This window comes from Hyla sarda, chromosome 8 (assembly GCF_029499605.1).
Source record: "Hyla sarda isolate aHylSar1 chromosome 8, aHylSar1.hap1, whole genome shotgun sequence".
Taxonomy (NCBI): Eukaryota; Metazoa; Chordata; class Amphibia; order Anura; family Hylidae; genus Hyla; species Hyla sarda.
In genome coordinates, this window is record NC_079196.1 from 97,639,858 (window position 1) to 97,667,706 (window position 27,849).

The 27,849-nt window shown below is 43.4% G+C and overlaps 16 pseudogenes; all 16 read right to left on the reverse strand.

The window, feature by feature from the left end:
• Positions 1 to 1,511: 1,511 nt before the first annotated feature.
• LOC130287680 (U2 spliceosomal RNA) lies at positions 1,512 to 1,776 on the reverse strand (annotated as a pseudogene).
• A 1,450-nt stretch (positions 1,777 to 3,226) lies between these two features.
• Positions 3,227 to 3,490, reverse strand: LOC130285834 (U2 spliceosomal RNA; annotated as a pseudogene).
• Positions 3,491 to 4,954: 1,464 nt separating this feature from the next.
• LOC130285835 (U2 spliceosomal RNA) lies at positions 4,955 to 5,218 on the reverse strand (annotated as a pseudogene).
• Positions 5,219 to 6,684: 1,466 nt separating this feature from the next.
• Positions 6,685 to 6,949, reverse strand: LOC130288766 (U2 spliceosomal RNA; annotated as a pseudogene).
• A 1,442-nt stretch (positions 6,950 to 8,391) lies between these two features.
• LOC130285836 (U2 spliceosomal RNA) lies at positions 8,392 to 8,655 on the reverse strand (annotated as a pseudogene).
• Positions 8,656 to 10,113: 1,458 nt separating this feature from the next.
• LOC130285837 (U2 spliceosomal RNA) lies at positions 10,114 to 10,377 on the reverse strand (annotated as a pseudogene).
• A 1,466-nt stretch (positions 10,378 to 11,843) lies between these two features.
• On the reverse strand, positions 11,844 to 12,107 carry LOC130289546 (U2 spliceosomal RNA; annotated as a pseudogene).
• Positions 12,108 to 13,582: 1,475 nt separating this feature from the next.
• On the reverse strand, positions 13,583 to 13,846 carry LOC130285838 (U2 spliceosomal RNA; annotated as a pseudogene).
• A 1,454-nt stretch (positions 13,847 to 15,300) lies between these two features.
• Positions 15,301 to 15,564, reverse strand: LOC130285839 (U2 spliceosomal RNA; annotated as a pseudogene).
• A 1,454-nt stretch (positions 15,565 to 17,018) lies between these two features.
• On the reverse strand, positions 17,019 to 17,282 carry LOC130285841 (U2 spliceosomal RNA; annotated as a pseudogene).
• A 1,464-nt stretch (positions 17,283 to 18,746) lies between these two features.
• On the reverse strand, positions 18,747 to 19,010 carry LOC130285842 (U2 spliceosomal RNA; annotated as a pseudogene).
• Positions 19,011 to 20,452: 1,442 nt separating this feature from the next.
• LOC130288767 (U2 spliceosomal RNA) lies at positions 20,453 to 20,717 on the reverse strand (annotated as a pseudogene).
• Positions 20,718 to 22,182: 1,465 nt separating this feature from the next.
• LOC130285843 (U2 spliceosomal RNA) lies at positions 22,183 to 22,446 on the reverse strand (annotated as a pseudogene).
• Positions 22,447 to 23,904: 1,458 nt separating this feature from the next.
• Positions 23,905 to 24,168, reverse strand: LOC130285844 (U2 spliceosomal RNA; annotated as a pseudogene).
• Positions 24,169 to 25,632: 1,464 nt separating this feature from the next.
• On the reverse strand, positions 25,633 to 25,897 carry LOC130288768 (U2 spliceosomal RNA; annotated as a pseudogene).
• A 1,442-nt stretch (positions 25,898 to 27,339) lies between these two features.
• Positions 27,340 to 27,603, reverse strand: LOC130288743 (U2 spliceosomal RNA; annotated as a pseudogene).
• Positions 27,604 to 27,849: the final 246 nt, after the last annotated feature.

Consider the following 27,849-nt stretch of genomic DNA (forward strand, 5'->3'; position numbering starts at 1 on the left):
GTCATGTCATGTCAAACCTGCACAGGTGTGCTAGATTATTATTATTTAGTTTTATTTTATTTTTTTACACCAATCAGTGTGCAAACATGGTCATTAAAACGCTAAATGAATAGACGTTCATAAACCAGTCAGTGCAACTCATCATTTTGGTCTCCAATTCTCAAACTCAAATTCTCACCCACGGAGGATTAACCCCTTAAGGACACATGACGTACTGGAACGTCATGTGTCCACTCCCGATCTATAACGCGGGGCCACGGCGTGGCCCCGCGTCATAGCGGGTCGGGCCCGGCCTCTAACAACGGCCGGGACCCGTGGCTAATAGCGCGCGGCATTGATCGCTGTGCCGCGCGCTATTAACCCTTTAGACGCGGCGTTCAAAGTTGAACGCCGCGTCTAAAGTGAAACCGAAAGCATCCCGGCTAGCTCAGTGGGCTGTTCGGGATAGCCGCGGTGAAATCGCGGCATCCCGAACAGCTGACAGGACAGCGGGAGGGCCCCTACCTGCCTCCTCGCTGTCCGATCGCCGAATGACTGCTCAGTGCCTGAGATCCAGGCATGAGCAGTCATCCGGCAGAATCGTTGATCACTGGTTTCTTATGAGAAACCAGTGATCAACATAGAAGATCAGTGTGTGCAGTGTTATAGGTCCCTATGGGACCTATAACACTGCAAAAAAAAAGTGAAAAAAAAAAGTGAATAAACATCATTTAACTCCTCCCCTATTAAAAGTTTGAATCACCCCCCTTTTCCAATAAAAAAAAAAACACAGTGTAAATAAAAATAAAAATAAACATATGTGGTATCACCGCGTGCGGAAATGTCCGAATTATAAAAATATATCATTAATTAAACCGCTCGGTCAATGGCGTGCGCGCAAAAAAATTCCAAAGTCCAAAATAGTGCATTTTTGGTCACTTTTTATATCATTTAAAAATGAATAAAAAGTGATCAATAAGTCCTATCAATGCAAAAATGGTACCGTTAAAAACTTCAGATCACGGCGCAAAAAATGAGCCCTCATACCGCCCCATACACGGAAAAATAAAAAAGTTATAGGGGTCAGAAGATGACAATTTTAAACGTATTAATTTTCCTGCATGTAGTTATGATTTTTTCCAGAAGTCCGACAAAATCAAACCTATATAAGTAGGGTATCATTTTAATCGTATGGACCTACAGAATACATATCAGGTGTCATTTTTACCGAAAAATGTACTACGTAGAAACGGAAGCCCCCAAAAGTTACAAAACAGCGTTTTTTTTTTCAATTTTGTCGCACAATGATTTTTTTTCCCGCTTCACCATAGATTTTTGGGCAAAATGACTGACGTCATTACAAAGTAGAATTGGTGGCGCAAAAAATAAGCCATCATATGGATTTTTAGGTGTAAATTTGAAAGAGTTATGATTTTTTAAAGGCAAGGAGCAAAAAACGAAAATGCAAAAACGGAAAAACCTCCGGTCCTTAAGGGGTTAAATGAGAATCTTTCTTGTTTAACACTGGAATGGAGTGGTGCACTGTTCACTACCCGAAGATACTGCCACATCGGGTCAATGCATAGGGCGACAGAAGCAAGCTTCCAAATCAGCTCCCTTTCTCAAAAATCCATTTAATTTATGGTCCCCAGATAGGGAACGTATGTATCAGTATGTGCTCACAAGTCACCCAAGTGCAAGTATTCACACAAAAAAAAAACGTGCCTCAGGATGCGATCTGTCGCAAGATCCTTTCTTTTTTTACACTTGATCTAAGCCAAAAGGCCTAGAGGGGATAACCGGGAAAGGGGTGGACCCAACCATGTCCCCTTCATGAGCACTCACATTACTCATAGGAATGGAAGGAAGGCTGGCAGCCAACCAGCCTCCCATACACTTTCTGGGTGGGTGGCAGTCAGCCACCCATACATACATACAGCACAGGCTAAACCCACATCATCACTTAAAAAAAGGACAGGCGACCATTGCACTCTGATGGAGCATTTAGCAATGCAATCCATAGCCTGGCTTTTGCCTGAACCCCCATCACTCCTCCTCTTGCATATAAGACAATATTTCAGATCTGCATATGAAAACAACACGCCTACCTTTGTTGCACATAGCTGCCTGCCTGTCTCTAGTTACCCCACTGGCTGTAGCTGCGTCCCTTCCGACATGGAATAACACCAACTGTAACGATAAACTGAAAATTAACAGTATAAACCTGCATCATTTTGGACTCTGGTATTTGCTGAATCCGGGTGACCTGACAATCGATGGTGGTGCCGCTGGTGATTCTGGCCTTCTTGGAATCTGTTGGGCCTATGTGTTAGCTCACACATCACTTGGGTATCCATGGTAACTACCACAACATGGTCATCTGCAGTTTACATCTAGCCCGTGGCATTGAATGGCATTTTAAAAGTGCTAAGGGTCCTGGTGCAATAATCCTCCCATGAGGATCAGCCTCAACGGCTTTGTAGATTGCACTCATGTCAGCAACTCCATATACATTTTTTTTTCTTCATGCTTCTTTCTTCATCCTTTTTTCTTTCTGTCATTCAGACTTTCATTCATTCGATCTCTCTCACTCACTTGCTTTAACTCATTTGTTCTCACTCACTCACTCACTCAATCACTCACTCACTCATTCACTCTCACTCTCACTCTCTCACTCACTCGCTCACTAAGTCAGTCTCTCTCTCTCTTTTTCTTTTTATATATATTTTTTTCCGTCTTCTTCTTCTTCTTCTTCAGACCCTGTCATAGCACTAATGCCTTTCCAATACCACCAGCAGATGGAGACACTCCATTGCAACATTGGTTGTGAGCAGCAGTTTCTAAAAACAAATGCCTCATGGCGGATTTCCCATCCATCAATGGATGGTAAATTTAGTTTTTATCATTCACTGACCACAGAAACCAATGCATGGTCAAGCAACAGCAATGACACACCCTTGTGTATAGGCATGAGACCCTCATGTCATTTAACAGGATTCAACACCATCCACAAGACAGCTACCTGTCATGTCATGTCAAACCTGCACAGGTGTGCTAGATTATTATTATTTAGTTTTATGTTATTTTTTTACACCAATCAGTGTGCAAACATGGTCATTAAAACGCTAAATGAATAGACGTTCATAAACCAGTCAGTGCAACTCATCATTTTGGTCTCCAATTCTCAAACTCAAATTCTCACCCACGGAGGATTAAATGAGAATCTTTATTGTTTAACACTGGAATGGGGTGGTGCACTGTTCACTACCCGAAGATACTGCCACATCGGGTCAATGCATAGGGCGACAGAAGCAAGCTTCCAAATCAGCTCCCTTTCTCAAAAATCCATTTAATTTATGGTCCCCAGATAGGGAACGTATGTATCAGTATGTGCTCACAAGTCACCCAAGTGCAAGTATTCACACAAAAAAAAACGTGCCTCAGGATGCGATCTGTCGCAAGATCCTTTCTTTTTTTACACTTGATCTAAGCCAAAAGGCCTAGAGGGGATAACCGGGAAAGGGGTGGACCCAACCATGTCCCCTTCATGAGCACTCACATTACTCATAGGAATGGAAGGAAGGCTGGCAGCCAACCAGCCTCCCATACACTTTCTGGGTGGGTGGCAGTCAGCCACCCATACATACATACAGCACAGGCTAAACCCACATCATCACTTAAAAAAAGGACAGGCGACCATTGCACTCTGATGGAGCATTTAGCAATGCAATCCATAGCCTGGCTTTTGCCTGAACCCCCATCACTCCTCCTCTTGCATATAAGACAATATTTCAGATCTGCATATGAAAACAACACGCCTACCTTTGTTGCACATAGCTGCCTGCCTGTCTCTAGTTACCCCACTGGCTGTAGCTGCGTCCCTTCCGACATGGAATAACACCAACTGTAACGATAAACTGAAAATTAACAGTATAAACCTGCATCATTTTGGACTCTGGTATTTGCTGAATCCGGGTGACCTGACAATCGATGGTGGTGCCGCTGGTGATTCTGGCCTTCTTGGAATCTGTTGGGCCTATGTGTTAGCTCACATATCACTTGGGTATCCATGGTAACTACCACAACATGGTCATCTGCAGTTTACATCTAGCCCGTGGCATTGAATGGCATTTTAAAAGTGCTAAGGGTCCTGGTGCAATAATCCTCCCATGAGGATCAGCCTCAACGGCTTTGTAGATTGCACTCATGTTAGCAACTCCATATACATTTTTTTTTCTTCATGCTTCTTTCTTCATCCTTTTTTCTTTCTGTCATTCAGACTTTCATTCATTCGATCTCTCTCACTCACTTGCTTTAACTCATTTGTTCTCACTCACTCACTCACTCACTCAATCACTCACTCACTCATTCACTCTCACTCACTCTCACTCTCTCACTCACTCGCTCACTAAGTCAGTCTCTCTCTCTCTCTCTCTTTTTCTTTTTATATATATTTTTTTCCGTCTTCTTCTTCTTCTTCTTCAGACCCTGTCATAGCACTAATGCCTTTCCAATACCACCAGCAGATGGAGACACTCCATTGCAACATTGGTTGTGAGCAGCAGTTTCTAAAAACAAATGCCTCATGGCGGATTTCCCATCCATCAATGGATGGTAAATTTTGTTTTTATCATTCACTGACCACAGAAACCAATGCATGGTCAAGCAACAGCAATGACACACACTTGTGTATAGGCATGAGACCCTCATGTCATTTAACAGGATTCAGCACCACCCACAAGACAGCTACCTGTCATGTAATGTCAAACCTGCACAGGTGTGCTAGATTATTATTATTTAGTTTTATTTTATTTTTTTACACCAATCAGTGTGCAAACATGGTCATTAAAACGCTAAATGAATAGACGTTCATAAACCAGTCAGTGCAACTCATCATTTTGGTCTCCAATTCTCAAACTCAAATTCTCACCCACGGAGGATTAAATGAGAATCTTTCTTGTTTAACACTGGAATGGGGTGGTGCACTGTTCACTACCCGAAGATACTGCCACATCGGGTCAATGCATAGGGCGACAGAAGCAAGCTTCCAAATCAGCTCCCTTTCTCAAAAATCCATTTAATTTATGGTCCCCAGATAGGGAACGTATGTATCAGTATGTGCTCACAAGTCACCCAAGTGCAAGTATTCACACAAAAAAAAACGTGCCTCAGGATGCGATCTGTCGCAAGATCCTTTCTTTTTTTACACTTGATCTAAGCCAAAAGGCCTAGAGGGGATAACCGGGAAAGGGGTGGACCCAACCATGTCCCCTTCATGAGCACTCACATTACTCATAGGAATGGAAGGAAGGCTGGCAGCCAACCAGCCTCCCATACACTTTCTGGGTGGGTGGCAGTCAGCCACCCATACATGCATACAGCACAGGCTAAACCCACATCATCACTTAAAAAAAGGACAGGCGACCATTGCACTCTGATGGAGCATTTAGCAATGCAATCCATAGCCTGGCTTTTGCCTGAACCCCCATCACTCCTCCTCATGCATATAAGACAATATTTCAGATCTGCATATGAAAACAACACGCCTACCTTTGTTGCACATAGCTGCCTGCCTGTCTCTAGTTACCCCACTGGCTGTAGCTGCGTCCCTTCCGACATGGAATAACACCAACTGTAACGATAAACTGAAAATTAACAGTATAAACCTGCATCATTTTGGACTCTGGTATTTGCTGAATCCGGGTGACCTGACAATCGATGGTGGTGCCGCTGGTGATTCTGGCCTTCTTGGAATCTCTTGGGCCTATGTGTTAGCTCACACATCACTTGGGTATCCATGGTAACTACCACAACATGGTCATCTGCAGTTTACATCTAGCCCGTGGCATTGAATGGCATTTTAAAAGTGCTAAGGGTCCTGGTGCAATAATCCTCCCATGAGGATCAGCCTCAACGGCTTTGTAGATTGCACTCATGTCAGCAACTCCATATACATTTTTTTTTCTTCATGCTTCTTTCTTCATCCTTTTTTCTTTCTGTCATTCAGACTTTCATTCATTCGATCTCTCTCACTCACTTGCTTTAACTCATTTGTTCTCACTCACTCACTCACTCAATCACTCACTCACTCATTCACTCTCACTCACTCTCACTCTCTCACTCACTCGCTCACTAAGTCAGTCTCTCTCTCTCTCTCTCTTTTTCTTTTTATATATATTTTTTTCCGTCTTCTTCTTCTTCTTCTTCTTCTTCAGACCCTGTCATAGCACTAATGCCTTTCCAATACCACCAGCAGATGGAGACACTCCATTGCAACATTGGTTGTGAGCAGCAGTTTCTAAAAACAAATGCCTCATGGCGGATTTCCCATCCATCAATGGATGGTAAATTTTGTTTTTATCATTCACTGACCACAGAAACCAATGCATGGTCAAGCAACAGCAATGACACACCCTTGTGTATAGGCATGAGACCCTCATGTCATTTAACAGGATTCAGCACCACCCACAAGACAGCTACCTGTCATGTCATGTCAAACCTGCACAGGTGTGCTAGATTATTATTATTTAGTTTTATTTTATTTTTTTACACCAATCAGTGTGCAAACATGGTCATTAAAACGCTAAATGAATAGACGTTCATAAACCAGTCAGTGCAACTCATCATTTTGGTCTCCAATTCTCAAACTCAAATTCTCACCCACGGAGGATTAAATGAGAATCTTTCTTGTTTAACACTGGAATGGGGTGGTGCACTGTTCACTACCCGAAGATACTGCCACATCGGGTCAATGCATAGGGCGACAGAAGCAAGCTTCCAAATCAGCTCCCTTTCTCAAAAATCCATATAATTTATGGTCCCCAGATAGGGAACGTATGTATCAGTATGTGCTCACAAGTCACCCAAGTGCAAGTATTCACACAAAAAAAAAACGTGCCTCAGGATGCGATCTGTCGCAAGATCCTTTCTTTTTTTACACTTGATCTAAGCCAAAAGGCCTAGAGGGGATAACCGGGAAAGGGGTGGACCCAACCATGTCCCCTTCATGAGCACTCACATTACTCATAGGAATGGAAGGAAGGCTGGCAGCCAACCAGCCTCCCATACACTTTCTGGGTGGGTGGCAGTCAGCCACCCATACATACATACAGCACAGGCTAAACCCACATCATCACTTAAAAAAAGGACAGGCGACCATTGCACTCTGATGGAGCATTTAGCAATGCAATCCATAGCCTGGCTTTTGCCTGAACCCCCATCACTCCTCCTCTTGCATATAAGACAATATTTCAGATCTGCATATGAAAACAACACGCCTACCTTTGTTGCACATAGCTGCCTGCCTGTCTCTAGTCACCCCACTGGCTGTAGCTGCGTCCCTTCCGACATGGAATAACACCAACTGTAACGATAAACTGAAAATTAACAGTATAAACCTGCATCATTTTGGACTCTGGTATTTGCTGAATCCGGGTGACCTGACAATCGATGGTGGTGCCGCTGGTGATTCTGGCCTTCTTGGAATCTGTTGGGCCTATGTGTTAGCTCACACATCACTTGGGTATCCATGGTAACTACCACAACATGGTCATCTGCAGTTTACATCTAGCCCGTGGCATTGAATGGCATTTTAAAAGTGCTAAGGGTCCTGGTGCAATAATCCTCCCATGAGGATCAGCCTCAACGGCTTTGTAGATTGCACTCATGTCAGCAACTCCATATACATTTTTTTTTCTTCATGCTTCTTTCTTCATCCTTTTTTCTTTCTGTCATTCAGACTTTCATTCATTCGATCTCTCTCACTCACTTGCTTTAACTCATTTGTTCTCACTCACTCACTCACTCATTCACTCTCACGCACTCTCACTCTCTCACTCACTCGCTCACTAAGTCAGTCTCTCTCTCTCTCTCTTTTTCTTTTTATATATATTTTTTTCCGTCTTCTTCTTCTTCTTCTTCAGACCCTGTCATAGCACTAATGCCTTTCCAATACCACCAGCAGATGGAGACACTCCATTGCAACATTGGTTGTGAGCAGCAGTTTCTAAAAACAAATGCCTCATGGCGGATTTCCCATCCATCAATGGATGGTAAATTTTGTTTTTATCATTCACTGACCACAGAAACCAATGCATGGTCAAGCAACAGCAATGACACACCCTTGTGTATAGGCATGAGACCCTCATGTCATTTAACAGGATTCAGCACCACCCACAAGACAGCTACCTGTCATGTCATGTCAAACCTGCACAGGTGTGCTAGATTATTATTATTTAGTTTTATTTTATTTTTTTACACCAATCAGTGTGCAAACATGGTCATTAAAACGCTAAATGAATAGACGTTCATAAACCAGTCAGTGCAACTCATCATTTTGGTCTCCAATTCTCAAACTCAAATTCTCACCCACGGAGGATTAAATGAGAATCTTTCTTGTTTAACACTGGAATGGGGTGGTGCACTGTTCACTACCCGAAGATACTGCCACATCGGGTCAATGCATAGGGCGACAGAAGCAAGCTTCCAAATCAGCTCCCTTTCTCAAAAATCCATTTAATTTATGGTCCCCAGATAGGGAACGTATGTATCAGTATGTGCTCACAAGTCACCCAAGTGCAAGTATTCACACAAAAAAAAACGTGCCTCAGGATGCGATCTGTCGCAAGATCCTTTCTTTTTTTACACTTGATCTAAGCCAAAAGGCCTAGAGGGGATAACCGGGAAAGGGGTGGACCCAACCATGTCCCCTTCATGAGCACTCACATTACTCATAGGAATGGAAGGAAGGCTGGCAGCCAACCAGCCTCCCATACACTTTCTGGGTGGGTGGCAGTCAGCCACCCATACATACATACAGCACAGGCTAAACCCACATCATCACTTAAAAAAAGGACAGGCGACCATTGCACTCTGATGGAGCATTTAGCAATGCAATCCATAGCCTGGCTTTTGCCTGAACCCCCATCACTCCTCCTCTTGCATATAAGACAATATTTCAGATCTGCATATGAAAACAACACGCCTACCTTTGTTGCACATAGCTGCCTGCCTGTCTCTAGTTACCCCACTGGCTGTAGCTGCGTCCCTTCCGACATGGAATAACACCAACTGTAACGATAAACTGAAAATTAACAGTATAAACCTGCATCATTTTGGACTCTGGTATTTGCTGAATCCGGGTGACCTGACAATCGATGGTGGTGCCGCTGGTGATTCTGGCCTTCTTGGAATCTGTTGGGCCTATGTGTTAGCTCACACATCACTTGGGTATCCATGGTAACTACCACAACATGGTCATCTGCAGTTTACATCTAGCCCGTGGCATTGAATGGCATTTTAAAAGTGCTAAGGGTCCTGGTGCAATAATCCTCCCATGAGGATCAGCCTCAACGGCTTTGTAGATTGCACTCATGTCAGCAACTCCATATACATTTTTTTTTCTTCATGCTTCTTTCTTCATCCTTTTTTCTTTCTGTCATTCAGACTTTCATTCATTCGATCTCTCTCACTCACTTGCTTTAACTCATTTGTTCTCACTCACTCACTCACTCACTCAATCACTCACTCACTCATTCACTCTCACTCACTCTCACTCTCTCACTCACTCGCTCACTAAGTCAGTCTCTCTCTCTCTCTCTCTTTTTCTTTTTATATATATTTTTTTCCGTCTTCTTCTTCTTCAGACCCTGTCATAGCACTAATGCCTTTCCAATACCACCAGCAGATGGAGACACTCCATTGCAACATTGGTTGTGAGCAGCAGTTTCTAAAAACAAATGCCTCATGGCGGATTTCCCATCCATCAATGGATGGTAAATTTTGTTTTTATCATTCACTGACCACAGAAACCAATGCATGGTCAAGCAACAGCAATGACACACCCTTGTGTATAGGCATGAGACCCTCATGTCATTTAACAGGATTCAGCACCACCCACAAGACAGCTACCTGTCATGTCATGTCAAACCTGCACAGGTGTGCTAGATTATTATTATTTAGTTTTATTTTATTTTTTTACACCAATCAGTGTGCAAACATGGTCATTAAAACGCTAAATGAATAGACGTTCATAAACCAGTCAGTGCAACTCATCATTTTGGTCTCCAATTCTCAAACTCAAATTCTCACCCACGGAGGATTAAATGAGAATCTTTCTTGTTTAACACTGGAATGGGGTGGTGCACTGTTCACTACCCGAAGATACTGCCACATCGGGTCAATGCATAGGGCGACAGAAGCAAGCTTCCAAATCAGCTCCCTTTCTCAAAAATCCATTTAATTTATGGTCCCCAGATAGGGAACGTATGTATCAGTATGTGCTCACAAGTCACCCAAGTGCAAGTATTCACACAAAAAAAAACGTGCCTCAGGATGCGATCTGTCGCAAGATCCTTTCTTTTTTTACACTTGATCTAAGCCAAAAGGCCTAGAGGGGATAACCGGGAAAGGGGTGGACCCAACCATGTCCCCTTCATGAGCACTCACATTACTCATAGGAATGGAAGGAAGGCTGGCAGCCAACCAGCCTCCCATACACTTTCTGGGTGGGTGGCAGTCAGCCACCCATACATACATACAGCACAGGCTAAACCCACATCATCACTTAAAAAAAGGACAGGCGACCATTGCACTCTGATGGAGCATTTAGCAATGCAATCCATAGCCTGGCTTTTGCCTGAACCCCCATCACTCCTCCTCTTGCATATAAGACAATATTTCAGATCTGCATATGAAAACAACACGCCTACCTTTGTTGCACATAGCTGCCTGCCTGTCTCTAGTTACCCCACTGGCTGTAGCTGCGTCCCTTCCGACATGGAATAACACCAACTGTAACGATAAACTGAAAATTAACAGTATAAACCTGCATCATTTTGGACTCTGGTATTTGCTGAATCCGGGTGACCTGACAATCGATGGTGGTGCCGCTGGTGATTCTGGCCTTCTTGGAATCTGTTGGGCCTATGTGTTAGCTCACACATCACTTGGGTATCCATGGTAACTACCACAACATGGTCATCTGCAGTTTACATCTAGCCCGTGGCATTGAATGGCATTTTAAAAGTGCTAAGGGTCCTGGTGCAATAATCCTCCCATGAGGATCAGCCTCAACGGCTTTGTAGATTGCACTCATGTCAGCAACTCCATATACATTTTTTTTTCTTCATGCTTCTTTCTTCATCCTTTTTTCTTTCTGTCATTCAGACTTTCATTCATTCGATCTCTCTCACTCACTTGCTTTAACTCATTTGTTCTCACTCACTCACTCACTCACTCACTCAATCACTCACTCACTCATTCACTCTCACTCACTCTCACTCTCTCACTCACTCGCTCACTAAGTCAGTCTCTCTCTCTCTCTCTTTTTCTTTTTATATATATTTTTTTCCGTCTTCTTCTTCTTCTTCTTCAGACCCTGTCATAGCACTAATGCCTTTCCAATACCACCAGCAGATGGAGACACTCCATTGCAACATTGGTTGTGAGCAGCAGTTTCTAAAAACAAATGCCTCATGGCGGATTTCCCATCCATCAATGGATGGTAAATTTTGTTTTTATCATTCACTGACCACAGAAACCAATGCATGGTCAAGCAACAGCAATGACACACCCTTGTGTATAGGCATGAGACCCTCATGTCATTTAACAGGATTCAGCACCACCCACAAGACAGCTACCTGTCATGTCATGTCAAACCTGCACAGGTGTGCTAGATTATTATTATTTAGTTTTATTTTATTTTTTTACACCAATCAGTGTGCAAACATGGTCATTAAAACGCTAAATGAATAGACGTTCATAAACCAGTCAGTGCAACTCATCATTTTGGTCTCCAATTCTCAAACTCAAATTCTCACCCACGGAGGATTAAATGAGAATCTTTCTTGTTTAACACTGGAATGGGGTGGTGCACTGTTCACTACCCGAAGATACTGCCACATCGGGTCAATGCATAGGGCGACAGAAGCAAGCTTCCAAATCAGCTCCCTTTCTCAAAAATCCATTTAATTTATGGTCCCCAGATAGGGAACGTATGTATCAGTATGTGCTCACAAGTCACCCAAGTGCAAGTATTCACACAAAAAAAAACGTGCCTCAGGATGCGATCTGTCGCAAGATCCTTTCTTTTTTTATACTTGATCTAAGCCAAAAGGCCTAGAGGGGATAACCGGGAAAGGGGTGGACCCAACCATGTCCCCTTCATGAGCACTCACATTACTCATAGGAATGGAAGGAAGGCTGGCAGCCAACCAGCCTCCCATACACTTTCTGGGTGGGTGGCAGTCAGCCACCCATACATACATACAGCACAGGCTAAACCCACATCATCACTTAAAAAAAGGACAGGCGACCATTGCACTCTGATGGAGCATTTAGCAACGCAATCCATAGCCTGGCTTTTGCCTGAACCCCCATCACTCCTCCTCTTGCATATAAGACAATATTTCAGATCTGCATATGAAAACAACACGCCTACCTTTGTTGCACATAGCTGCCTGCCTGTCTCTAGTTACCCCACTGGCTGTAGCTGCGTCCCTTCCGACATGGAATAACACCAACTGTAACGATAAACTGAAAATTAACAGTATAAACCTGCATCATTTTGGACTCTGGTATTTGCTGAATCCGGGTGACCTGACAATCGATGGTGGTGCCGCTGGTGATTCTGGCCTTCTTGGAATCTGTTGGGCCTATGTGTTAGCTCACACATCACTTGGGTATCCATGGTAACTACCACAACATGGTCATCTGCAGTTTACATCTAGCCCGTGGCATTGAATGGCATTTTAAAAGTGCTAAGGGTCCTGGTGCAATAATCCTCCCATGAGGATCAGCCTCAACGGCTTTGTAGATTGCACTCATGTCAGCAACTCCATATACATTTTTTTTCTTCATGCTTCTTTCTTCATCCTTTTTTCTTTCTGTCATTCAGACTTTCATTCATTCGATCTCTCTCACTCACTTGCTTTAACTCATTTGTTCTCACTCACTCACTCACTCACTCAATCACTCACTCACTCATTCACTCTCACTCACTCTCACTCTCTCACTCACTCGCTCACTAAGTCAGTCTCTCTCTCTCTCTCTCTTTTTCTTTTTATATATATTTTTTTCCGTCTTCTTCTTCTTCTTCTTCTTCTTCTTCTTCAGACCCTGTCATAGCACTAATGCCTTTCCAATACCACCAGCAGATGGAGACACTCCATTGCAACATTGGTTGTGAGCAGCAGTTTCTAAAAACAAATGCCTCATGGCGGATTTCCCATCCATCAATGGATGGTAAATTTTGTTTTTATCATTCACTGACCACAGAAACCAATGCATGGTCAAGCAACAGCAATGACACACCCTTGTGTATAGGCATGAGACCCTCATGTCATTTAACAGGATTCAGCACCACCCACAAGACAGCTACCTGTCATGTCATGTCAAACCTGCACAGGTGTGCTAGATTATTATTATTTAGTTTTATTTTATTTTTTTACACCAATCAGTGTGCAAACATGGTCATTAAAACGCTAAATGAATAGACGTTCATAAACCAGTCAGTGCAACTCATCATTTTGGTCTCCAATTCTCAAACTCAAATTCTCACCCACGGAGGATTAAATGAGAATCTTTCTTGTTTAACACTGGAATGGGGTGGTGCACTGTTCACTACCCGAAGATACTGCCACATCGGGTCAATGCATAGGGCGACAGAAGCAAGCTTCCAAATCAGCTCCCTTTCTCAAAAATCCATTTAATTTATGGTCCCCAGATAGGGAACGTATGTATCAGTATGTGCTCACAAGTCACCCAAGTGCAAGTATTCACACAAAAAAAAACGTGCCTCAGGATGCGATCTGTCGCAAGATCCTTTCTTTTTTTACACTTGATCTAAGCCAAAAGGCCTAGAGGGGATAACCGGGAAAGGGGTGGACCCAACCATGTCCCCTTCATGAGCACTCACATTACTCATAGGAATGGAAGGAAGGCTGGCAGCCAACCAGCCTCCCATACACTTTCTGGGTGGGTGGCAGTCAGCCACCCATACATACATACAGCACAGGCTAAACCCACATCATCACTTAAAAAAAGGACAGGCGACCATTGCACTCTGATGGAGCATTTAGCAATGCAATCCATAGCCTGGCTTTTGCCTGAACCCCCATCACTCCTCCTCTTGCATATAAGACAATATTTCAGATCTGCATATGAAAACAACACGCCTACCTTTGTTGCACATAGCTGCCTGCCTGTCTCTAGTTACCCCACTGGCTGTAGCTGCGTCCCTTCCGACATGGAATAACACCAACTGTAACGATAAACTGAAAATTAACAGTATAAACCTGCATCATTTTGGACTCTGGTATTTGCTGAATCCGGGTGACCTGACAATCGATGGTGGTGCCGCTGGTGATTCTGGCCTTCTTGGAATCTGTTGGGCCTATGTGTTAGCTCACACATCACTTGGGTATCCATGGTAACTACCACAACATGGTCATCTGCAGTTTACATCTAGCCCGTGGCATTGAATGGCATTTTAAAAGTGCTAAGGGTCCTGGTGCAATAATCCTCCCATGAGGATCAGCCTCAACGGCTTTGTAGATTGCACTCATGTCAGCAACTCCATATACATTTTTTTTTCTTCATGCTTCTTTCTTCATCCTTTTTTCTTTCTGTCATTCAGACTTTCATTCATTCGATCTCTCTCACTCACTTGCTTTAACTCATTTGTTCTCACTCACTCACTCACTCAATCACTCACTCACTCATTCACTCTCACTCACTCTCACTCTCTCACTCACTCGCTCACTAAGTCAGTCTCTCTCTCTCTCTCTCTTTTTCTTTTTATATATATTTTTTTCCGTCTTCTTCTTCTTCAGACCCTGTCATAGCACTAATGCCTTTCCAATACCACCAGCAGATGGAGACACTCCATTGCAACATTGGTTGTGAGCAGCAGTTTCTAAAAACAAATGCCTCATGGCGGATTTCCCATCCATCAATGGATGGTAAATTTTGTTTTTATCATTCACTGACCACAGAAACCAATGCATGGTCAAGCAACAGCAATGACACACCCTTGTGTATAGGCATGAGACCCTCATGTCATTTAACAGGATTCAGCACCACCCACAAGACAGCTACCTGTCATGTCATGTCAAACCTGCACAGGTGTGCTAGATTATTATTATTTAGTTTTATTTTATTTTTTTACACCAATCAGTGTGCAAACATGGTCATTAAAACGCTAAATGAATAGACGTTCATAAACCAGTCAGTGCAACTCATCATTTTGGTCTCCAATTCTCAAACTCAAATTCTCACCCACGGAGGATTAAATGAGAATCTTTCTTGTTTAACACTGGAATGGGGTGGTGCACTGTTCACTACCCGAAGATACTGCCACATCGGGTCAATGCATAGGGCGACAGAAGCAAGCTTCCAAATCAGCTCCCTTTCTCAAAAATCCATTTAATTTATGGTCCCCAGATAGGGAACGTATGTATCAGTATGTGCTCACAAGTCACCCAAGTGCAAGTATTCACACAAAAAAAAACGTGCCTCAGGATGCGATCTGTCGCAAGATCCTTTCTTTTTTTACACTTGATCTAAGCCAAAAGGCCTAGAGGGGATAACCGGGAAAGGGGTGGACCCAACCATGTCCCCTTCATGAGCACTCACATTACTCATAGGAATGGAAGGAAGGCTGGCAGCCAACCAGCCTCCCATACACTTTCTGGGTGGGTGGCAGTCAGCCACCCATACATACATACAGCACAGGCTAAACCCACATCATCACTTAAAAAAAGGACAGGCGACCATTGCACTCTGATGGAGCATTTAGCAATGCAATCCATAGCCTGGCTTTTGCCTGAACCCCCATCACTCCTCCTCTTGCATATAAGACAATATTTCAGATCTGCATATGAAAACAACACGCCTACCTTTGTTGCACATAGCTGCCTGCCTGTCTCTAGTTACCCCACTGGCTGTAGCTGCGTCCCTTCCGACATGGAATAACACCAACTGTAACGATAAACTGAAAATTAACAGTATAAACCTGCATCATTTTGGACTCTGGTATTTGCTGAATCCGGGTGACCTGACAATCGATGGTGGTGCCGCTGGTGATTCTGGCCTTCTTGGAATCTGTTGGGCCTATGTGTTAGCTCACACATCACTTGGGTATCCATGGTAACTACCACAACATGGTCATCTGCAGTTTACATCTAGCCCGTGGCATTGAATGGCATTTTAAAAGTGCTAAGGGTCCTGGTGCAATAATCCTCCCATGAGGATCAGCCTCAACGGCTTTGTAGATTGCACTCATGTCAGCAACTCCATATACATTTTTTTTTCTTCATGCTTCTTTCTTCATCCTTTTTTCTTTCTGTCATTCAGACTTTCATTCATTCGATCTCTCTCACTCACTTGCTTTAACTCATTTGTTCTCACTCACTCACTCACTCAATCACTCACTCACTCATTCACTCTCACTCACTCTCACTCTCTCACTCACTCGCTCACTAAGTCAGTCTCTCTCTCTCTCTCTCTTTTTCTTTTTATATATATTTTTTTCCGTCTTCTTCTTCTTCAGACCCTGTCATAGCACTAATGCCTTTCCAATACCACCAGCAGATGGAGACACTCCATTGCAACATTGGTTGTGAGCAGCAGTTTCTAAAAACAAATGCCTCATGGCGGATTTCCCATCCATCAATGGATGGTAAATTTTGTTTTTATCATTCACTGACCACAGAAACCAATGCATGGTCAAGCAACAGCAATGACACACCCTTGTGTATAGGCATGAGACCCTCATGTCATTTAACAGGATTCAGCACCACCCACAAGACAGCTACCTGTCATGTCATGTCAAACCTGCACAGGTGTGCTAGATTATTATTATTTAGTTTTATTTTATTTTTTTACACCAATCAGTGTGCAAACATGGTCATTAAAACGCTAAATGAATAGACGTTCATAAACCAGTCAGTGCAACTCATCATTTTGGTCTCCAATTCTCAAACTCAAATTCTCACCCACGGAGGATTAAATGAGAATCTTTCTTGTTTAACACTGGAATGGGGTGGTGCACTGTTCACTACCCGAAGATACTGCCACATCGGGTCAATGCATAGGGCGACAGAAGCAAGCTTCCAAATCAGCTCCCTTTCTCAAAAATCCATTTAATTTATGGTCCCCAGATAGGGAACGTATGTATCAGTATGTGCTCACAAGTCACCCAAGTGCAAGTATTCACACAAAAAAAAACGTGCCTCAGGATGCGATCTGTCGCAAGATCCTTTCTTTTTTTACACTTGATCTAAGCCAAAAGGCCTAGAGGGGATAACCGGGAAAGGGGTGGACCCAACCATGTCCCCTTCATGAGCACTCACATTACTCATAGGAATGGAAGGAAGGCTGGCAGCCAACCAGCCTCCCATACACTTTCTGGGTGGGTGGCAGTCAGCCACCCATACATACATACAGCACAGGCTAAACCCACATCATCACTTAAAAAATGGACAGGCGACCATTGCACTCTGATGGAGCATTTAGCAATGCAATCCATAGCCTGGCTTTTGCCTGAACCCCCATCACTCCTCCTCTTGCATATAAGACAATATTTCAGATCTGCATATGAAAACAACACGCCTACCTTTGTTGCACATAGCTGCCTGCCTGTCTCTAGTTACCCCACTGGCTGTAGCTGCGTCCCTTCCGACATGGAATAACACCAACTGTAACGATAAACTGAAAATTAACAGTATAAACCTGCATCATTTTGGACTCTGGTATTTGCTGAATCCGGGTGACCTGACAATCGATGGTGGTGCCGCTGGTGATTCTGGCCTTCTTGGAATCTGTTGGGCCTATGTGTTAGCTCACACATCACTTGGGTATCCATGGTAACTACCACAACATGGTCATCTGCAGTTTACATCTAGCCCGTGGCATTGAATGGCATTTTAAAAGTGCTAAGGGTCCTGGTGCAATAATCCTCCCATGAGGATCAGCCTCAACGGCTTTGTAGATTGCACTCATGTTAGCAACTCCATATACATTTTTTTTTCTTCATGCTTCTTTCTTCATCCTTTTTTCTTTCTGTCATTCAGACTTTCATTCATTCGATCTCTCTCACTCACTTGCTTTAACTCATTTGTTCTCACTCACTCACTCACTCACTCAATCACTCACTCACTCATTCACTCTCACTCACTCTCACTCTCTCACTCACTCGCTCACTAAGTCAGTCTCTCTCTCTCTCTCTCTTTTTCTTTTTATATATATTTTTTTCCGTCTTCTTCTTCTTCTTCTTCAGACCCTGTCATAGCACTAATGCCTTTCCAATACCACCAGCAGATGGAGACACTCCATTGCAACATTGGTTGTGAGCAGCAGTTTCTAAAAACAAATGCCTCATGGCGGATTTCCCATCCATCAATGGATGGTAAATTTTGTTTTTATCATTCACTGACCACAGAAACCAATGCATGGTCAAGCAACAGCAATGACACACCCTTGTGTATAGGCATGAGACCCTCATGTCATTTAACAGGATTCAGCACCACCCACAAGACAGCTACCTGTCATGTAATGTCAAACCTGCACAGGTGTGCTAGATTATTATTATTTAGTTTTATTTTATTTTTTTACACCAATCAGTGTGCAAACATGGTCATTAAAACGCTAAATGAATAGACGTTCATAAACCAGTCAGTGCAACTCATCATTTTGGTCTCCAATTCTCAAACTCAAATTCTCACCCACGGAGGATTAAATGAGAATCTTTCTTGTTTAACACTGGAATGGGGTGGTGCACTGTTCACTACCCGAAGATACTGCCACATCGGGTCAATGCATAGGGCGACAGAAGCAAGCTTCCAAATCAGCTCCCTTTCTCAAAAATCCATTTAATTTATGGTCCCCAGATAGGGAACGTATGTATCAGTATGTGCTCACAAGTCACCCAAGTGCAAGTATTCACACAAAAAAAAACGTGCCTCAGGATGCGATCTGTCGCAAGATCCTTTCTTTTTTTACACTTGATCTAAGCCAAAAGGCCTAGAGGGGATAACCGGGAAAGGGGTGGACCCAACCATGTCCCCTTCATGAGCACTCACATTACTCATAGGAATGGAAGGAAGGCTGGCAGCCAACCAGCCTCCCATACACTTTCTGGGTGGGTGGCAGTCAGCCACCCATACATGCATACAGCACAGGCTAAACCCACATCATCACTTAAAAAAAGGACAGGCGACCATTGCACTCTGATGGAGCATTTAGCAATGCAATCCATAGCCTGGCTTTTGCCTGAACCCCCATCACTCCTCCTCATGCATATAAGACAATATTTCAGATCTGCATATGAAAACAACACGCCTACCTTTGTTGCACATAGCTGCCTGCCTGTCTCTAGTTACCCCACTGGCTGTAGCTGCGTCCCTTCCGACATGGAATAACACCAACTGTAACGATAAACTGAAAATTAACAGTATAAACCTGCATCATTTTGGACTCTGGTATTTGCTGAATCCGGGTGACCTGACAATCGATGGTGGTGCCGCTGGTGATTCTGGCCTTCTTGGAATCTGTTGGGCCTATGTGTTAGCTCACACATCACTTGGGTATCCATGGTAACTACCACAACATGGTCATCTGCAGTTTACATCTAGCCCGTGGCATTGAATGGCATTTTAAAAGTGCTAAGGGTCCTGGTGCAATAATCCTCCCATGAGGATCAGCCTCAACGGCTTTGTAGATTGCACTCATGTCAGCAACTCCATATACATTTTTTTTTCTTCATGCTTCTTTCTTCATCCTTTTTTCTTTCTGTCATTCAGACTTTCATTCATTCGATCTCTCTCACTCACTTGCTTTAACTCATTTGTTCTCACTCACTCACTCACTCATTCACTCTCACGCACTCTCACTCTCTCACTCACTCGCTCACTAAGTCAGTCTCTCTCTCTCTCTCTTTTTCTTTTTATATATATTTTTTTCCGTCTTCTTCTTCTTCTTCTTCAGACCCTGTCATAGCACTAATGCCTTTCCAATACCACCAGCAGATGGAGACACTCCATTGCAACATTGGTTGTGAGCAGCAGTTTCTAAAAACAAATGCCTCATGGCGGATTTCCCATCCATCAATGGATGGTAAATTTTGTTTTTATCATTCACTGACCACAGAAACCAATGCATGGTCAAGCAACAGCAATGACACACCCTTGTGTATAGGCATGAGACCCTCATGTCATTTAACAGGATTCAGCACCACCCACAAGACAGCTACCTGTCATGTCATGTCAAACCTGCACAGGTGTGCTAGATTATTATTATTTAGTTTTATTTTATTTTTTTACACCAATCAGTGTGCAAACATGGTCATTAAAACGCTAAATGAATAGACGTTCATAAACCAGTCAGTGCAACTCATCATTTTGGTCTCCAATTCTCAAACTCAAATTCTCACCCACGGAGGATTAAATGAGAATCTTTCTTGTTTAACACTGGAATGGGGTGGTGCACTGTTCACTACCCGAAGATACTGCCACATCGGGTCAATGCATAGGGCGACAGAAGCAAGCTTCCAAATCAGCTCCCTTTCTCAAAAATCCATATAATTTATGGTCCCCAGATAGGGAACGTATGTATCAGTATGTGCTCACAAGTCACCCAAGTGCAAGTATTCACACAAAAAAAAAACGTGCCTCAGGATGCGATCTGTCGCAAGATCCTTTCTTTTTTTACACTTGATCTAAGCCAAAAGGCCTAGAGGGGATAAGCGGGAAAGGGGTGGACCCAACCATGTCCCCTTCATGAGCACTCACATTACTCATAGGAATGGAAGGAAGGCTGGCAGCCAACCAGCCTCCCATACACTTTCTGGGTGGGTGGCAGTCAGCCACCCATACATACATACAGCACAGGCTAAACCCACATCATCACTTAAAAAAAGAACAGGCGACCATTGCACTCTGATGGAGCATTTAGCAATGCAATCCATAGCCTGGCTTTTGCCTGAACCCCCATCACTCCTCCTCTTGCATATAAGACAATATTTCAGATCTGCATATGAAAACAACACGCCTACCTTTGTTGCACATAGCTGCCTGCCTGTCTCTAGTTACCCCACTGGCTGTAGCTGCGTCCCTTCCGACATGGAATAACACCAACTGTAACGATAAACTGAAAATTAACAGTATAAACCTGCATCATTTTGGACTCTGGTATTTGCTGAATCCGGGTGACCTGACAATCGATGGTGGTGCCGCTGGTGATTCTGGCCTTCTTGGAATCTGTTGGGCCTATGTGTTAGCTCACACATCACTTGGGTATCCATGGTAACTACCACAACATGGTCATCTGCAGTTTACATCTAGCCCTTGGCATTGAATGGCATTTTAAAAGTGCTAAGGGTCCTGGTGCAATAATCCTCCCATGAGGATCAGCCTCAACGGCTTTGTAGATTGCACTCATGTCAGCAACTCCATATACATTTTTTTTTCTTCATGCTTCTTTCTTCATCCTTTTTTCTTTCTGTCATTCAGACTTTCATTCATTCGATCTCTCTCACTCACTTGCTTTAACTCATTTGTTCTCACTCACTCACTCAATCACTCACTCACTCATTCACTCTCACTCACTCTCACTCTCTCACTCACTCGCTCACTAAGTCAGTCTCTCTCTCTCTCTCTCTTTTTCTTTTTATATATATTTTTTTCCGTCTTCTTCTTCTTCTTCTTCTTCTTCTTCAGACCCTGTCATAGCACTAATGCCTTTCCAATACCACCAGCAGATGGAGACACTCCATTGCAACATTGGTTGTGAGCAGCAGTTTCTAAAAACAAATGCCTCATGGCGGATTTCCCATCCATCAATGGATGGTAAATTTTGTTTTTATCATTCACTGACCACAGAAACCAATGCATGGTCAAGCAACAGCAATGACACACCCTTGTGTATAGGCATGAGACCCTCATGTCATTTAACAGGATTCAGCACCACCCACAAGACAGCTACCTGTCATGTCATGTCAAACCTGCACAGGTGTGCTAGATTATTATTATTTAGTTTTATTTTATTTTTTTACACCAATCAGTGTGCAAACATGGTCATTAAAACGCTAAATGAATAGACGTTCATAAACCAGTCAGTGCAACTCATCATTTTGGTCTCCAATTCTCAAACTCAAATTCTCACCCACGGAGGATTAAATGAGAATCTTTCTTGTTTAACACTGGAATGGGGTGGTGCACTGTTCACTACCCGAAGATACTGCCACATCGGGTCAATGCATAGGGCGACAGAAGCAAGCTTCCAAATCAGCTCCCTTTCTCAAAAATCCATTTAATTTATGGTCCCCAGATAGGGAACGTATGTATCAGTATGTGCTCACAAGTCACCCAAGTGCAAGTATTCACACAAAAAAAAACGTGCCTCAGGATGCGATCTGTCGCAAGATCCTTTCTTTTTTTACACTTGATCTAAGCCAAAAGGCCTAGAGGGGATAACCGGGAAAGGGGTGGACCCAACCATGTCCCCTTCATGAGCACTCACATTACTCATAGGAATGGAAGGAAGGCTGGCAGCCAACCAGCCTCCCATACACTTTCTGGGTGGGTGGCAGTCAGCCACCCATACATACATACAGCACAGGCTAAACCCACATCATCACTTAAAAAAAGGACAGGCGACCATTGCACTCTGATGGAGCATTTAGCAATGCAATCCATAGCCTGGCTTTTGCCTGAACCCCCATCACTCCTCCTCTTGCATATAAGACAATATTTCAGATCTGCATATGAAAACAACACGCCTACCTTTGTTGCACATAGCTGCCTGCCTGTCTCTAGTTACCCCACTGGCTGTAGCTGCGTCCCTTCCGACATGGAATAACACCAACTGTAACGATAAACTGAAAATTAACAGTATAAACCTGCATCATTTTGGACTCTGGTATTTGCTGAATCCGGGTGACCTGACAATCGATGGTGGTGCCGCTGGTGATTCTGGCCTTCTTGGAATCTGTTGGGCCTATGTGTTAGCTCACACATCACTTGGGTATCCATGGTAACTACCACAACATGGTCATCTGCAGTTTACATCTAGCCCGTGGCATTGAATGGCATTTTAAAAGTGCTAAGGGTCCTGGTGCAATAATCCTCCCATGAGGATCAGCCTCAACGGCTTTGTAGATTGCACTCATGTCAGCAACTCCATATACATTTTTTTTTCTTCATGCTTCTTTCTTCATCCTTTTTTCTTTCTGTCATTCAGACTTTCATTCATTCGATCTCTCTCACTCACTTGCTTTAACTCATTTGTTCTCACTCACTCACTCACTCACTCAATCACTCACTCACTCATTCACTCTCACTCACTCTCACTCTCTCACTCACTCGCTCACTAAGTCAGTCTCTCTCTCTCTCTCTCTTTTTCTTTTTATATATATTTTTTTCCGTCTTCTTCTTCTTCAGACCCTGTCATAGCACTAATGCCTTTCCAATACCACCAGCAGATGGAGACACTCCATTGCAACATTGGTTGTGAGCAGCAGTTTCTAAAAACAAATGCCTCATGGCGGATTTCCCATCCATCAATGGATGGTAAATTTTGTTTTTATCATTCACTGACCACAGAAACCAATGCATGGTCAAGCAACAGCAATGACACACCCTTGTGTATAGGCATGAGACCCTCATGTCATTTAACAGGATTCAGCACCACCCACAAGACAGCTACCTGTCATGTCATGTCAAACCTGCACAGGTGTGCTAGATTATTATTATTTAGTTTTATTTTATTTTTTTACACCAATCAGTGTGCAAACATGGTCATTAAAACGCTAAATGAATAGACGTTCATAAACCAGTCAGTGCAACTCATCATTTTGGTCTCCAATTCTCAAACTCAAATTCTCACCCACGGAGGATTAAATGAGAATCTTTCTTGTTTAACACTGGAATGGGGTGGTGCACTGTTCACTACCCGAAGATACTGCCACATCGGGTCAATGCATAGGGCGACAGAAGCAAGCTTCCAAATCAGCTCCCTTTCTCAAAAATCCATTTAATTTATGGTCCCCAGATAGGGAACGTATGTATCAGTATGTGCTCACAAGTCACCCAAGTGCAAGTATTCACACAAAAAAAAACGTGCCTCAGGATGCGATCTGTCGCAAGATCCTTTCTTTTTTTACACTTGATCTAAGCCAAAAGGCCTAGAGGGGATAACCGGGAAAGGGGTGGACCCAACCATGTCCCCTTCATGAGCACTCACATTACTCATAGGAATGGAAGGAAGGCTGGCAGCCAACCAGCCTCCCATACACTTTCTGGGTGGGTGGCAGTCAGCCACCCATACATACATACAGCACAGGCTAAACCCACATCATCACTTAAAAAAAGGACAGGCGACCATTGCACTCTGATGGAGCATTTAGCAATGCAATCCATAGCCTGGCTTTTGCCTGAACCCCCATCACTCCTCCTCTTGCATATAAGACAATATTTCAGATCTGCATATGAAAACAACACGCCTACCTTTGTTGCACATAGCTGCCTGCCTGTCTCTAGTTACCCCACTGGCTGTAGCTGCGTCCCTTCCGACATGGAATAACACCAACTGTAACGATAAACTGAAAATTAACAGTATAAACCTGCATCATTTTGGACTCTGGTATTTGCTGAATCCGGGTGACCTGACAATCGATGGTGGTGCCGCTGGTGATTCTGGCCTTCTTGGAATCTGTTGGGCCTATGTGTTAGCTCACACATCACTTGGGTATCCATGGTAACTACCACAACATGGTCATCTGCAGTTTACATCTAGCCCGTGGCATTGAATGGCATTTTAAAAGTGCTAAGGGTCCTGGTGCAATAATCCTCCCATGAGGATCAGCCTCAACGGCTTTGTAGATTGCACTCATGTCAGCAACTCCATATACATTTTTTTTTCTTCATGCTTCTTTCTTCATCCTTTTTTCTTTCTGTCATTCAGACTTTCATTCATTCGATCTCTCTCACTCACTTGCTTTAACTCATTTGTTCTCACTCACTCACTCACTCACTCAATCACTCACTCACTCATTCACTCTCACTCACTCTCACTCTCTCACTCACTCGCTCACTAAGTCAGTCTCTCTCTCTCTCTCTCTTTTTCTTTTTATATATATTTTTTTCCGTCTTCTTCTTCTTCTTCTTCAGACCCTGTCATAGCACTAATGCCTTTCCAATACCACCAGCAGATGGAGACACTCCATTGCAACATTGGTTGTGAGCAGCAGTTTCTAAAAACAAATGCCTCATGGCGGATTTCCCATCCATCAATGGATGGTAAATTTTGTTTTTATCATTCACTGACCACAGAAACCAATGCATGGTCAAGCAACAGCAATGACACACCCTTGTGTATAGGCATGAGACCCTCATGTCATTTAACAGGATTCAGCACCACCCACAAGACAGCTACCTGTCATGTCATGTCAAACCTGCACAGGTGTGCTAGATTATTATTATTTAGTTTTATTTTATTTTTTTACACCAATCAGTGTGCAAACATGGTCATTAAAACGCTAAATGAATAGACGTTCATAAACCAGTCAGTGCAACTCATCATTTTGGTCTCCAATTCTCAAACTCAAATTCTCACCCACGGAGGATTAAATGAGAATCTTTCTTGTTTAACACTGGAATGGGGTGGTGCACTGTTCACTACCCGAAGATACTGCCACATCGGGTCAATGCATAGGGCGACAGAAGCAAGCTTCCAAATCAGCTCCCTTTCTCAAAAATCCATATAATTTATGGTCCCCAGATAGGGAACGTATGTATCAGTATGTGCTCACAAGTCACCCAAGTGCAAGTATTCACACAAAAAAAAAACGTGCCTCAGGATGCGATCTGTCGCAAGATCCTTTCTTTTTTTACACTTGATCTAAGCCAAAAGGCCTAGAGGGGATAACCGGGAAAGGGGTGGACCCAACCATGTCCCCTTCATGAGCACTCACATTACTCATAGGAATGGAAGGAAGGCTGGCAGCCAACCAGCCTCCCATACACTTTCTGGGTGGGTGGCAGTCAGCCACCCATACATACATACAGCACAGGCTAAACCCACATCATCACTTAAAAAAAGGACAGGCGACCATTGCACTCTGATGGAGCATTTAGCAATGCAATCCATAGCCTGGCTTTTGCCTGAACCCCCATCACTCCTCCTCTTGCATATAAGACAATATTTCAGATCTGCATATGAAAACAACACGCCTACCTTTGTTGCACATAGCTGCCTGCCTGTCTCTAGTCACCCCACTGGCTGTAGCTGCGTCCCTTCCGACATGGAATAACACCAACTGTAACGATAAACTGAAAATTAACAGTATAAACCTGCATCATTTTGGACTCTGGTATTTGCTGAATCCGGGTGACCTGACAATCGATGGTGGTGCCGCTGGTGATTCTGGCCTTCTTGGAATCTGTTGGGCCTATGTGTTAGCTCACACATCACTTGGGTATCCATGGTAACTACCACAACATGGTCATCTGCAGTTTACATCTAGCCCGTGGCATTGAATGGCATTTTAAAAGTGCTAAGGGTCCTGGTGCAATAATCCTCCCATGAGGATCAGCCTCAACGGCTTTGTAGATTGCACTCATGTCAGCAACTCCATATACATTTTTTTTTCTTCATGCTTCTTTCTTCATCCTTTTTTCTTTCTGTCATTCAGACTTTCATTCATTCGATCTCTCTCACTCACTTGCTTTAACTCATTTGTTCTCACTCACTCACTCACTCATTCACTCTCACGCACTCTCACTCTCTCACTCACTCGCTCACTAAGTCAGTCTCTCTCTCTCTCTCTTTTTCTTTTTATATATATTTTTTTCCGTCTTCTTCTTCTTCTTCTTCAGACCATGTCATAGCACTAATGCCTTTCCAATACCACCAGCAGATGGAGACACTCCATTGCAACATTGGTTGTGAGCAGCAGTTTCTAAAAACAAATGCCTCATGGCGGATTTCCCATCCATCAATGGATGGTAAATTTTGTTTTTATCATTCACTGACCACAGAAACCAATGCATGGTCAAGCAACAGCAATGACACACCCTTGTGTATAGGCATGAGACCCTCATGTCATTTAACAGGATTCAGCACCACCCACAAGACAGCTACCTGTCATGTCATGTCAAACCTGCACAGGTGTGCTAGATTATTATTATTTAGTTTTATTTTATTTTTTTACACCAATCAGTGTGCAAACATGGTCATTAAAACGCTAAATGAATAGACGTTCATAAACCAGTCAGTGCAACTCATCATTTTGGTCTCCAATTCTCAAACTCAAATTCTCACCCACGGAGGATTAAATGAGAATCTTTCTTGTTTAACACTGGAATGGGGTGGTGCACTGTTCACTACCCGAAGATACTGCCACATCGGGTCAATGCATAGGGCGACAGAAGCAAGCTTCCAAATCAGCTCCCTTTCTCAAAAATCCATATAATTTATGGTCCCCAGATAGGGAACGTATGTATCAGTATGTGCTCACAAGTCACCCAAGTGCAAGTATTCACACAAAAAAAAACGTGCCTCAGGATGCGATCTGTCGCAAGATCCTTTCTTTTTTTACACTTGATCTAAGCCAAAAGGCCTAGAGGGGATAAGCGGGAAAGGGGTGGACCCAACCATGTCCCCTTCATGAGCACTCACATTACTCATAGGAATGGAAGGAAGGCTGGCAGCCAACCAGCCTCCCATACACTTTCTGGGTGGGTGGCAGTCAGCCACCCATACATACATACAGCACAGGCTAAACCCACATCATCACTTAAAAAAAGAACAGGCGACCATTGCACTCTGATGGAGCATTTAGCAATGCAATCCATAGCCTGGCTTTTGCCTGAACCC